At 41.2% G+C, this 14,320-nt stretch overlaps 1 pseudogene; it reads left to right on the top strand.

Moving 5' to 3' along the window:
- The first annotated feature begins 457 nt into the window (after positions 1 to 457).
- On the top strand, positions 458 to 10,692 carry LOC139029105 (general transcription factor II-I repeat domain-containing protein 2A-like; annotated as a pseudogene).
- The last annotated feature ends 3,628 nt before the right edge of the window (positions 10,693 to 14,320 follow it).

A 14,320-nucleotide genomic window follows, 5' to 3' on the forward strand; every position in this document is an offset into this window, starting at 1 on the left:
TGGCCTAAGACAGGGCGTTTTTATTAGGATTAAATGTCAGGAATGGTGAAAAACTGAGTTTAAATGAATTTGGCTAAGGTGTATGTAAACTTCCAACTTCAACTGTATCAGGGATAGCTGTGTGCTAGTATGCAAAGAGATAATCTCTGTCTTGAAAGACTACGACTTGTCCCCACACTTCCAGACGAAGCATGCAGAGAAATATAGGAATATGTCTTCTGAGCACAGGGCAAATTCTTCGAAAGAGTTGCTTTCTCAGCTGCAAAAGCAGCAAGGACTTTTCACAAAACAGCATTCAACAAGCGACGGAATTGCGAGAGCTAGCTATGTACTGTCCTACAAAATTTCTAAACAATGCAAGCCATTCGCTGAGGGCCCCAACAAGAAAGAGCTGTTTCAAAATGTTTCCCTGTCAAGATGAACAGTGACACGGCGTGTTGAGGACATCACAGAGAATATGGAACAACAGTTGAAAGACAAGGTAAAGTATTTCACCTATTTCTCCTTGGCTCTGGATGTGAGCAGTGATGCACGTGACACAGCGCAGTTGTTGATATTCTTATGAGGCATAACCCCAGACGTTGAAATTACAGAGGAGCTTCAGTGCAGTCAATGAAGAGCACAACCACAGGGAAATAAGTGTGTGGCAAAGCTGGGACTGAGTTTTGAAAAGTTATCCAGTGGGACCACAGATGGGCGCACAAACTTGACAGGAAAAAACGTTGGCCTTTTGAAAAGGATATAAGATCAAGTTGCTGAGCTGAACCCAGATCAGAAAATGATTTTCCTGCGTTGCATTATTCATCAGGAGGTGCTCTGTAAATGTGTTCTGAAAATGAGTCATGTTGTGGATACAGTCACTAAAGTGATAAACTTCATAAGACCTACATCTTTAAACCACAGGCAGTTTGTCTCACTGTTTGAAGAGACAGAGTCAGGTCATGCAGATCTCCCCTACCTCACAAACATGAGATGGCTGAGTTTGGGGAAGGTGCTTAAAAGGGTGTGGGACCTGAAGTCAGAGATTGCTGAGTTTTTGCATATTAAAGTAAAATATGTGGATTTTCCTCAACTGCAAGATAAAGAATGGTTGGCTGATTTTGCCTTTACCGTGGACGTCATGGCCCTCATGAATGAACTGAATTGCAAACTACAAGGGAAGGGCATTTTTGCACATCAGATGTACAGTCTTGTCAAAGCCTTCAAGGGAAAATTACTCCCCCTGACCTGCCAAGTAGAAGCTAACAATTTAACACACCTTCTGACACTACTAGTCTGTTCCCTATAAGATGACCAGTGGGAGAAGTATACAACGCTGCTGCGTGCTTTGAACTGTGAGTTTTCTTGTCGTTTTAAGGATTTCAAAGTGTTGGAAAACGACATGCTGTTGGTTTCCTCTCCTTTCACCTTCAATATGGATAACACTCCCACTGACCTGCAACTTGAGCTTATCGATCTTCAGTCTGATGCAGTGATTGAAGAACTATTCAAAACAATGTCACTGACAAGGTTCTATGCATCTCTCGATGAACAACATTTTCCAAAGATTAGGAGTCATGCTCAGAAGATGTTTGTACTGTTTGGGTCAACCAATGTATGTGAACAGACATTTTCAGTGATGAAATATGACAAGTCAAGCCACAGATAATTTCTTACTGACTCTCACCTCTCAGCAATCCTACGCATAGCGACGTCAGAAACTATACCTGACTTCACTGCTTTAGTCAATGCCCATCAGAGACTTCACTCCTCACACTGATTGACTAGTTTAAATGTAATGTTGAGCTCTCTCTCTTTCTTGAGTTTTTGTGCATACCTGTTAACAAGAGTTCTGTCTGTGATGCTAAATGCACAGTGTACTTTTCCCTCCGTGTAGTTCATGGCATGTTTCATAATGAAATCTCCTACCAAAAGGAGAACATGGATGTGGTTTATTTCTGTGCATGTTAAAAAAGTAAAATAAGTAGCATATCTGGATGTGATTTACAGTAGATATATCTGTCAACACAGTCATACACATRATGTATAATCCTGTAATATGATTCTGGCTCGCGATGGAAAAAATATATTCTAATGTGGCCCTCCATGGAAAATAATTGCCCAGGCATGCATTAAATTACACATACAGTGCATACAGAAAGTATTCAGACCCCTTGACTTTTTCCACATTTTGTTACGTTACAGCCTTATACTAAAATGGATTAAATAGTTTTTTCCCCCTCATCAATCTACACACAATACCCCATGATGACGAAGCAAAAACAGTTTTTAGACACTTTAGCAAATGTATTAAAAAAAAATACAGATATCACATTTACAAAAGTATTCAGACCCTTCGATATAAGACTCGAACTTAAGCTCAGGTGCATCCTGTTTCCATTGATCATCCTTGAGATGTTTCTACAATTTCCGAATGCACTGTAAATGATTCGTGGTAGGTTATCACAGCGTGTTTACATTGACATGTAGGAGCTACTGTATCTTGTTTTTGTGTAGTTGCTGCTCATTGGTTGTCACTTGACTCCAGAGGAAAGGGAAGATAATGTAAGACTGTTGCACACAAGCATTAGATGAAAAAACTATGCAGAGAGAAAAAGGGGAGAGAGAGAGAGAGCTCCATTAAAGATTAATATCATGAGGCAGAGATGGGAATATCTCAGCTCAGAAAACAGAAAAAACACTATCGGTATTAAGGATTTTCCATCCCTCTAAATGCTTTTGAATTGCAGATTGTGGGCGAGGAGGAGAGGTAGACTGTCAGAGAGAAAACAGGAGCTCATATTAGACTGTGGGATTATCTGGGCACTGATTGGTCCCTCTGAGATTTCCCAGAGAGATAGAGAGCACAAAGAAACTTCTCGCCCTGTAAACTCACTCATAATGTTAAGGGATAAGAGAGAGCCTGGAGCAAGAGCTGAGGGAGGGCAGGCGGGAGGGTTATGATTGAGTAGCTGATGTTTTCTAGTTAGCCTATTTTTCTTTTTAGAGGTGTGTTTTTGCATGGATCTAGTGATTTAGTCGTCCGGTTGGACTTGTGAGGTTTAATTTGGCAATACTGCTGTTTTTGGTGGATACAACAGAGATTTAACACGTGCACATCGTTACGTACACACACACACACAAATGCACGCACACTGGCCAGACAAAACTGACCAGCTGGCTAACCAACTGTGAGCCCCTGAACATGCCCACAGCGTGAGTTGCGTCTGCAAGGCAATCATTATGCTAACAGTTAGTTATCTGCTGAGGGCTGTCATACTGCTTGATTGATGTCTTTTATTTGCATCTGAGTGATGAAGAAAAATAGAGATAGGGGCCTATTCCAGCGATGTGATTGAATGTGCCGGCAACCATAACCGTGTCGCTCCCCTGCATGCAATGCATGTCTATATTCACTTGATAAATTTGCCCTGTATCTCGGAGGAGCGAGCAAGATCGTTCATCTGCTGCCATGTTAAATGCAGATTGGCATTTATTGGGATGACTCATGTACTGGAGGCAACTCAGGGTAGTCTAGCTGGCACAGCCACAAAGTAATACAATCTGTTTTTAAACCTAACCACAGGAGGTTGGTGGCACCTTAATTGGGRAAGACAGGCTCATGGTAATGGCTGGACCGGAATGGGTGGAATGGTATCAAATACATCAAACACATGGTTTCCATGCAAAATCAAATMAAATAAAATTGTATTGGTCACATACACATGGTTAGCAGATGTTAATGYGAGTGTAGCGAAATGCTTGTGCATCTAGTTCCGACCGTGCAGTAATATCTAACAAGTAATCTAACAATTTCACAGCAACTACCTTATACACACAAGTGTAAAGGAATGAATAAGAATATGTACATATAAATATATGGATGAGCGATGGCCGAAAGGCATAGGCAAGATGCAGTAGATGGTATAGAGTACAGTATATACATATGAGATGAGTAATGTAGGGTATGTAAACATTATGTAAAGTGGCATTGTTTAAAGTGGCTAGTGATGCATTTATTACATCCATTTTTTTATTATTAACTGGCTGGAGATTTGAGTCAGTATGTTGGCAGCAGCGACTCAATGTTAGTGATGGCTGTTTAACAATCTGATGGCCTTGAGATAAAAGCTGTTTCTCAGTCTCTCGGTCCCAGCTTTGATGCACCTGTACTGACCTCGCCTTCTGGATGATAGCGGGGTGAACATGCATTGGCTCAGGTGGTTGTTGTCCTTGATGATCTTTTTGGCCTTCCTGTGACATCGGGTGGTGTAGTTGTCCTGGTGGTCAGGTAGTTTGCCCCCGGTGATGCGTTGTGCAGACCTCACTACCCTCTGGAGAGCCTTGCGGTTGTGGGCGGAACAGTTGCYGTACCAGGYGGTGAYACAGCCCGACAGGATGCTCTCGATTGTGCATCTGTAAAAGTTTGTGAGTGTTTTTTATTTTTCTCCAAATTTCTTCAGCCTCCTGAATGCCATTCCATTCACTCCGTTCCAGGCATTATTATGAACTGTTCTCGGAATTTTAGTTTAGTTTATTAATTCGACCATAAAAAAAAAAAAGCACGCATAAAACTTAAAAGCCATACATGCACATGAATAAAATCATCGAGGATAACACACAATAAAGTCTGGGACTTATTTCCATTATGGTCCTCAATCTATCCCTAACCTTAACCACACTGCTAATCTTATGCCTAACCCTAACCCTAACCAAATGCACATTTGTGTTTTCATACATTTTTACTATATAGGCCTAAGCAAATGTTTTCTTTGCAGCTCGCCCGTCTAGTGCAAAAAGCTTAGCGCTGCCTCCAGGAAAAGATTCATCTCAATAAATGTTGACTTGTAAAATAGCGATGGTGTAATTCCTCAGCATGAGCAGCATAGGGGAACTTTAATCTAGTTTACAGTGAAGTGGGAGAGTCGAGTGTGGGAATTTACATATTGAACCTGCAGAGAAGGAGAGCGATGTGTACAGTATCTCAGAAACATTTGAATCTACTACCAGGCATGTAATGTAGATGGCTGCTATCATACACACAATGTACACAGTCATACAGTGCGTACAAGAATGCATAGGTATTTGTATTTCTTGGGGATCCCCATTAGCTGTTGCCAAGGCAGCAGCTACTCTTCCTGGGGTCCAAACACATTAAGGCACAGTACATTTTTAACATTGTTACACCACTACATATCAACAATACAGAATGTATAACACCACGATACAACAATGCGTGTGTCTGTACCTGCGTGTGTCTGTACCTGCGTGTGTCTGTACCTGCGTGTGTCTGTACCTGCGTGTGTCTGTACCTGCGTGTGTGTTTCTTCACAGGCGCCACAGTTCCATAAGATGTATTATCATTCTTTTTTTTTTTATGACTGCTTGTATCAGTTACCTGATGTGGAATAGAGTTCCATGTAGCCATGGCTCTCTGTAGTACTGTGCGCCTCCCATTAGTCTGTTCTGGATTTGGGGATTTTAAAAATATATGTATATATTTTACCCTTATTTAACTGGGTAAGTCAGTTAATGAACAAATTCTTATTTTCAATGATGGCCTATGAACAGTGGGTTAACTACCTTGTTCAGGGGCAGAACGACAGATTGTTACCTTGTCAGCTCAGGGATTCAATCTTGTAACCTTTCGGTTACAAGACCAACACTTTAACCACTAGGCTACCTGCCGCCCCATTGTGAAGAGATCTCTGGTGGCATGTCTTGTGGGGTATGCATAGGTTTCCGAGTTGTGTGCTAGTAGTTTAAACAGATATTTTATTTTATTTCACCTTTATTTAACTAGGCAAGTCAGTTAAGAACAAATTGTTATTTACAATGACGGCCTACCAAAAGGCAGAAGGCCTCCTGCGGGGACGAGGGCTGGGATTAAAAATAAATAAAACAATTAAAAGATAGGACAAAACACACATCACGACAAGAGAGACAACACAACACTACATAAAGAGAGACCAAAGACAACAGCCCAGCAAGCCAGAAACACATGACAACAACATAGTAGCAAGACAACATGGTAGCAGCACAATATTGTAGCAGCACAAAACATGGTACAAACATTATTGGGCACAGACAACATCACAAAGGGCAAGAAGGTAGAGACAACAATATATCAGATAGCTTGGTGCATTCAGCTTGTCAACACTTCTTACAAAAACAAGTTGTGATGAAGGTATCGGTAGGATACTATGGTAAACACTGATGATATAGAGCACTGAACAGACCTGTAATTGTGTATGGGCTGTACAAATAACTACATTGCAGAGGAGTTGGCTTTCTTTGCTATTATAACATAACTTAGACAGCAACTTCATAAATGATCAATCCATTGATGCTATCCATTGCATTCAAGCACATTTTGAATAGGAATACTAACAATAAAAAAAAAATATTAAATACACTTTTACATACTACATAAAACTCACGATCAGTCTTTGATTATCAAATGCCTTCTTCTTTCTTTTCTAACTGGAAGTCACATGGTCAGTACTCACATGGTTAGTACTCACATGGTCAGTACTCACATAGGATTCAGCAGCAACAGGCTCTCTGACGTCACCTCACGTGCCTCTCGGTAGGTCCCATTGGCAGTAAAACGTCCCCCTTGCTGCGTTCGATAAGTGATTTATTTGGAATCTGCTATCCAATAAATTCCTCAAACTATCATATAGTCTGAATGTTATTCCACTCATTTATTGCTGTATATTCTGGTTGTAATTCCACTCATTTATAGCTGTATAGTCTGAATGTTATTCCACTCATTTATAGCTGTATATTCTGGTTGTAATTCCACTCATTTATAGCTGTATAGTCTGAATGTTATTCCACTCATTTATAGCTGTATATTCTGGTTGTTATTCCACTCATTTCTATAGCTGTATAGTCTGGTTGTTATTCCACTAATTTATAGGCTGATAGTTTGGTTGGTTATTCCCACTCATTTATAGCTGTATAGTTCGGAGTGTTATTCCACTCGTATTTATAGCTGTATTAGTCTGGAATGTTATTTCCACCATTTATAGCTGTTATATTCTGGTTGTTATTTCCACTCATTTATAGCTGTATAGTCGGAATGTGTTATTCCACTCGTTCTATTAGCTGTATAGTCGGAGATGTGTTATTCCACTCTTTTATAGCTGTATTCGGATGTTGTTATTCACTCATTATAGCTGGTATTCTGGTTGTTATTCCACTCACTTATAGCTGTATAGTCTGTTTGTTAGTTTTGTTGTTGGTCTTGACTAGCTAGCATTAATGCCGGGCTGGTTGTTAGCTTCACAGTTCCTATAAACTAGCTGGCTAACTAATGTTGCAAAATGGAACACAAAGTTCGTAATTTCTGTTAAAAGTTCTGTTCACCAGCTGCTGCCACAATTTATATAAGGCGTGGATATTAAGATAAGAAACTTCTCTCTACAAAGACGAATATTACATATCCAACCTATTTCTTCACAAACAAACATGTGACTTCCAAGGCCAGTGCAAGGAGCCAATAAGGTGTAATTGCAGACCGCAGTTCAGGGCATTTCTTGATGTGGGCGTTCCTTGATATCAGGATACACACATTGGTGCCAGCCATTGGTCAGTTTCTGTGTTAAGAGACTGATGGTTTTCTACACGGATGATTTGTTTGCACAGCAGGTTAAGTAAATTAGCGTGGCAGGTTAGGATAATGAGGTTAAGGTTAGGAAAAGGGTTAGGGTTAGGCTGAGCAACAATTATACAGTTGTCAACAACTGTTGTCCCTGACGGCCATGGACCAATGACGAGCATCAATAGGTGTATCTTGACATTAAGAAAGGCTGATATCAGAAAATACCCCTAATTGCAGTCTGCTATTACACCCTTCTCCATGGAGCACACATTGGCTCAGTTTGAATCGGGGCTCGACCCAAATCCGCCCATTGTTTCCCATCAGCCAATCAAATTCTAAATAATATTGTTTCATGTTGCCTTCTTCGTAGCTTAAAATAGGTAACATTGCATCTAATTACTGTTTCACATCAATTAGCCACGAAATCCCAAGTTTGAAAGCAACTTTTTTTTCTGGATGCTTTGCTGCGCCATTTTCCTTACATTAATTTGGGTTCAACCCTCATTGGTTGAACCCAAATTAATGTAAGGAAAATTAATGTAAGGAAGCTCATTCTTCAGCCCCTCGCAATATGAGTGACAGCTAGCACCCACTGAAGAGTGAGACAGAGTGCTGACATGGTACACATATCTGCAATAAGTGACATAGTACAGAATTTTTAGGGACCAGTTTAGTACTGCTGGCTAAAAAATATACAAAAGTACCTGAGAATACCTTGAATATAAGCTACACTAATTTGCTGGTGAGCTATTATTTTACATTACATTTACATTTAAGTCATTTAGCAGACGCTCTTATCCAGAGTGACTTACAAATTGGTGCATTCACCTTATGATATCCAGTGGAACAACCACTTTACAATAGTGCATCTAACTCTTTTAAGGGGGGGGGGGTTAGAAGGATTACTTTATCCTATCCTAGGTATTCCTTAAAGAGGTGGGGTTTCAGGTGTCTCCGGAAGGTGGTGATTGACTCCGCTGACCTGGCGTCGTGAGGGAGTTTGTTCCACCATTGGGGTGCCAGAGCAGCGAACAGTTTTGACTGGGCTGAGCGGGAACTGTACTTCCTCAGAGGTAGGGAGGCGAGCAGGCCAGAGGTGGATGAACGCAGTGCCCTTGTTTGGGTGTAGGGCCTGATCAGAGCCTGAAGGTACGGAGGTGCCGTTCCCCTCACAGCTCCGTAGGCAAGCACCATGGTCTTGTAGCGGATGCGAGCTTCAACTGGAAGCCAGTGGAGAGAKYGGAGGAGCGGGGTGACGTGAGAGAACTTGGGAAGGTTGAACACCAGACGGGCTGCGGCATTCTGGATGAGTTGTAGGGGTTTAATGGCACAGGCAGGGAGCCCAGCCAACAGCGAGTTGCAGTAATCCAGACGGGAGATGACAAGTGCCTGGATTAGGACCTGCGCCGCTTCCTGTGTGAGGCAGGGTCGTACTCTGCGGGGTCGTACTTTACATTAGATAATTTAGCTAGCTACTGCTGGCTATTTACCTAATGTTTTCATTTACTAATGTTACTAGCTGGTTAGCTAGCTATTTTCTCTGGAGCAACGAGCTAACAGTAAGCTGCATATAAACTGGCTGGTTAGGTAGTGCTATCTTATTATCTAACTACGTAACACAATGCAGGCTGGTCAGTGCTGCAAATCGCCTTTACAGGATGGGATAGGCTAGATAATGAAGGTTCCTCTCAGGGTTCAGGCTTCAGCGTTCAGCGACAACCCCGAAACATGCATGAACCCCAATAACCTTTTCCCCAGGTCAAGTATCCCCCAACGTGATTACGTCCTCTCATGGAAAAGAGATATTTAAAGTAAATCACCTTTTGCAGAGGCCCAAAACAACAAGGCGGAGAACCATCGAGACTCAGCTCCAACAGTCTCAGCGGAGTGGTGGAGAATATGGCAAGAGACAGACAAGTGGAGAGCCTTTGTTGCTCCCCTTATGCACCAGTCGGTGTGTGAGTGACCTATATAACTATGCCCGTAATAAAGCGCTGCTCTGCTTTTCTTGACATCGCTATCAACAAAACAAGTTGTACAGGCCCTTTCTTTATTGTACCTGGACTTTGTCATATGGTCAAGTGCCACAAAGAAGAGACATAGGCAAATTACAGTTGGACCAGAACAGAGCAGCACGTCTGGCCCTTAAATGTACAAATCAATAACATGCATGTCAAACTCTCCTGGCTCAAAGTAGAGGAGAGATTAACTGCATCAGTACTTGCTTTTTGTGAGAAGTATTGACATGCTGAAAGCGCTGAGCTGTCTGTTTAAACGACCAGCACATAGTTTAGACACCCATGCATACCCCACAAGATATGCCACAAGGGGTCTCTTCACCGTCCCCAATTCCAGAAAAGACTGTGGAAAATGCGAAGTCATACATAGAGCCATGACTACATGGGACTCGATTCAACGTTAAATAACTCAAGCAAGCAGTAAAATCCCCCCAAAAAACGGATAAAACAACACMTTATGGAACAATGCGGATTGTGAAAGGAGACACACACACACAGGCTAAAACATGCACACTACACAGATGTATACTGTAATGTTGTAGTATTGTTTTATTGTGGAATTACACATTTGATATTGTAGATACACTATATATACTTAAGCATTTTGAAACCCCTTCAAATTAGTGGATTCAGCTATTTCAGCTACACCCGTTGCTGACATGTGTAGAAAATCGAGCACAGAGCCATGCAATCTCCATAGACAAACATTGGCAGGAGAATGGCCTTACTGCAGCGCTCAGTAACTTTCAATATGGCACCGTCATAGCATGCCACCTTTCCAACAAGTCAGTTCTTCAAATCTCTGCCCTGCTAGAGCTGCCACAGTTAACTGTAAGGGCTGTTATTGTGAAGTGGAAACGTCTAGGGGCAAAAACAGCTCAGCCACGTAGTAGTAGGCCACAAAAGCTCACAGAGCATGACCGCCGAGGGCTGAAGTGCGTAGCACCTAAAAATTGTCTGTCCTCAGTTGCAACACTCACCACCAAGTTCCAAACGGTCTCTGGAAGCAACGTGCAGCCTAAGATCACCATGCACAATGCCACGCGTCAGCTTGAGTGGTGTAAACTCGCTGCCATTGGACTCTGAAGCAGTGAAAACATGTTCTCTGGAGTCATGAATCACGCATTTCCATCTGGCAGTCCGACGGACTAATCTGGGTTTGGCAGATGCCAACCTGCCCCAATTCATAGTACCAACTGTAAAGCTTGGTGGAGGAGGAATAAGTGCTGTTGGTTTTATAAGAGGTTGTATCACTGCCAATACTTTCCAACATTGACAGTATRTGGGTTTGCAATGTATTAATGGTAATACATGATGCAATCAGCAGTATGATCCATTTCAAACTCTTTTTGTTATAAGTTCCACTCTGACTATSATTCATAAGTGATTGAGTTTTCACAACTGCAATGCTTTTTTAAACTGTTAAAATATCACCCCATGCAATCTCACAGTAGAGCTGTGAAGTAAAGTAAAAATGTCTTGATGGTGTACTGTGTTCTTCCCTGTAGAGCTGCCCAGAGTGTTCACCTTAATTAACACCCTGTGCAAGTCTCTGTGGGACTGGTGGTATTTTTTTCAGTTCACAGTGTGGAATGAAGTTCCACCAGGCAGCGTCCCAGGTGGAGCAGCCTGCAATATTATAGAGTTGGAAGAAGTTGTATCCACACTCTAATCCAGTTTTGGATTGTTGTATTTTACAGACACACACACACACACACACACACACACACACACACACACACACACACACAGATATACACACACACACACAACACACACACATTCCCCTCCAACCAACCAAATACACAAACCACACCAGACAACACCAGTGAACATAAGAAAGAAGAGAGAGAAGACAAGAGGAAGTAAAACCACGTTAGAGCAGCTCATGTGGGGTGTTGGTTGGAGGGAATTCCAGGAAAGGTCTTATTGAGCCTGTATCCTCCATAGAGCTCGGGGGAGCTGTATCCATACAAGGATAGTTAATAACAGAAACAGGGGCCAGACCCTGGCAGCCCAGGGTTCAACATGGTGAGAGCCATTAGGGACCCAGGAGGCTCTGGTTGCATCTGTGGAAAAAAATAAATACATATTTAAATGGCCTGAACTTTGATAGAGGTCTCTCTCGAACACACACAGAGCATGATACACACACACACACACACACAACACCACACACACACACACACACACACACACACACAACACACACACACACACACACACACACACACACACACACACAACACACACACACACCACCACACACATAGGAAGACATGTACACATACACACACCAGATTCTATGTGGTACGCATGAACGCACACATATACTGTATACACACTGGTCGCGTTCGAGTGGATCGCTTTTGTCAAGTCGATTCATACAGTGGATACAAATTAAAGTCATATTCAAGGCTCTCACTAATTGATTATACAATGTACACACACATATTCTCTCAGTTGTTGAGATATTGGGGTTTATTTCGACATAAAAAATAAACACTTTTGATAAACAATGGCATCACTGCCATGTTGACCTGAGCCTTGCTGTTGGACTTTCAGCTGTTGTAGATGCACCTGCCCCGACCTCCCTCCTCAACAGTCTGTTGCTTTAGCCTTATCACTCAAACACACCCACTCTCTAACTCTTACACACAAAGCTAATTATGCAGTGTTAAAAGATAAATAAATAGAGTGTTAAATCAACACCGAAAGTGTTGAGTCTGTGATATCGGAACATTGTTATATATAGATTATATATACTGTAGATACTTGAACAGTGTTAAATTGACACTGCTTATTGTAAAGCCTGACTAAAATATTTCCCAGAGTGCCATGCCTTTTGACTAAATCGTAGAGTTACCACCCATGACTGTGTTTGTTAGTGACAGAGTCATGGTTGTTGCAGTCATCCACTTATTGACATGTGGAGTTCCCCAAGTAAGTTGCTAAGTAATTATGTTATTCAAATTCTATATATTTAAGCTAATGAAATGCGGAAATCTTGATAATTGGATGAAACCAGATCAATGTATGAAAAATGGCTTGTTTTTCTGCATTGATAAAGTTTCATCGTGAAGTCACTGGATCCCTCCCCTGTGTTAAACACCTGGATTCAGGAGGTGGGATTATTCAGGGACTAGAGTGACATCACCCTAACGCTCTCAGTAGCTACTCTACTGGTGCCAACATTTTACTGTCGGGTTTCAGAAAATGTAATTAAAAGTTGAACCTATTAATCTATCTCAAAGATACTTATATGTTTCCCCTTTCATCTGTGTCTGGAGTTAGCTAGTTACTGCCTAGCTTGGTCTTCAGGCAGCATGGAACAAAAAGGGGGGAAGGGTCATTCAAAACTCTGACACAGTTTGTATTTGTATTTATTATTAAGAAACTCCATTAGCTGCAGGCAGCATTCACAGATTTCAGAACACACTGTGCGCCCTCAGGCCCCTACTCCACCACTACCACATATATACAATACTAAATGAATGTGTAAGTGTGTGTATAGTGCAGTTGTCAAGTCAACACATCCACCAGTCAACACAGTGCTGCTGTGAGAGACACACGAGCTGTCAGTCAAGGCAAGCTCATTAATGTAAATTCCCCGCCCACTCAGCCTGTCTTTTCATACTTCCTGGTAGTTATAAATGAGAGAAATGTCTGATAATTTATATCCAAAGTAAATATTATGGGTGATATTTTAGTCACTCAAAAGGCTATTTTACATGGGAATCAGGATGACTGGGACCTTTAACACAATAACATACGTATTCATATGGCCTTATTTTGAAGTTCTTGTTTTACCCTAATACAGGAACCTGAAACTCATACACATTCACTTTCAACCAAAACCACGCCCCTCATTATCATATTTCCCAGGATGCTCTAATGAGGTCGATTTTCTTTAATTGTTTGTTTCATTATCTATGTTTGCGCATGTACATTGATTGATTGATTGATTAATCTCATGCCACACAAAAATAAATAAGAAATGTTTTTTTCATCTTATCCAAAAATTCATTCGATTTTTTTTTTGCACCCAATACTCAAATGTTTGTTACAGTTGAAGTCTTTAGAGTCGATAAGATATTTGTAGTAGGGTGCTAAACTGATTTATGGAATTGTCTTAAGATGGTGATTGTATGGTTCTAAACAATTGTATTGTTAGCTATTTGGTTTTGCATTTTTTGATCTCTTAAAGGTATCCCAAAAATATACAAAGAAAGTGTTTTATAAATATTGGTTTTGGCCTTCGCTACTAAACCCATAGAAATGCATTGAATAACAACATCTTTAATGGCAAAAAGGACAGTAAGCAAATACATCACAAGAAAAGGTTGTGATGTGTCTGTCCTAAATCTACTAGACATAAAAATAACTTGTTTTACACATATTTAACCCCTTTCTTTGGGAATGCACAAAACTACCTCCATACTTCCATTCTTTCTTTCTAAAGTCCCGTGTCACATGTGGGGGATGTAGAGCAAAACTGAGAACAAAGTTGTGTTCGAGAAAATTTCCCCTTTCCACATTTGGGGTCCCATTAGTTTGTAGCCCAAATGGTTCATACGCTACCAAACAGATATTGGCACATTGACGGTACCGACTTCAAAAGACTCTCCAGACTAGGGGGTTAAATGCCTTAGGTAGAAGTTCCACTGGAAACTGAAGCAAGAATTCTGAAATACTTCAAACAAGTCACCAGAAA

The sequence above is a fragment of the Salvelinus sp. IW2-2015 genome, linkage group LG18 (genome assembly GCF_002910315.2).
Source record: "Salvelinus sp. IW2-2015 linkage group LG18, ASM291031v2, whole genome shotgun sequence".
Classification (NCBI taxonomy): Eukaryota; Metazoa; Chordata; class Actinopteri; order Salmoniformes; family Salmonidae; genus Salvelinus; species Salvelinus sp. IW2-2015.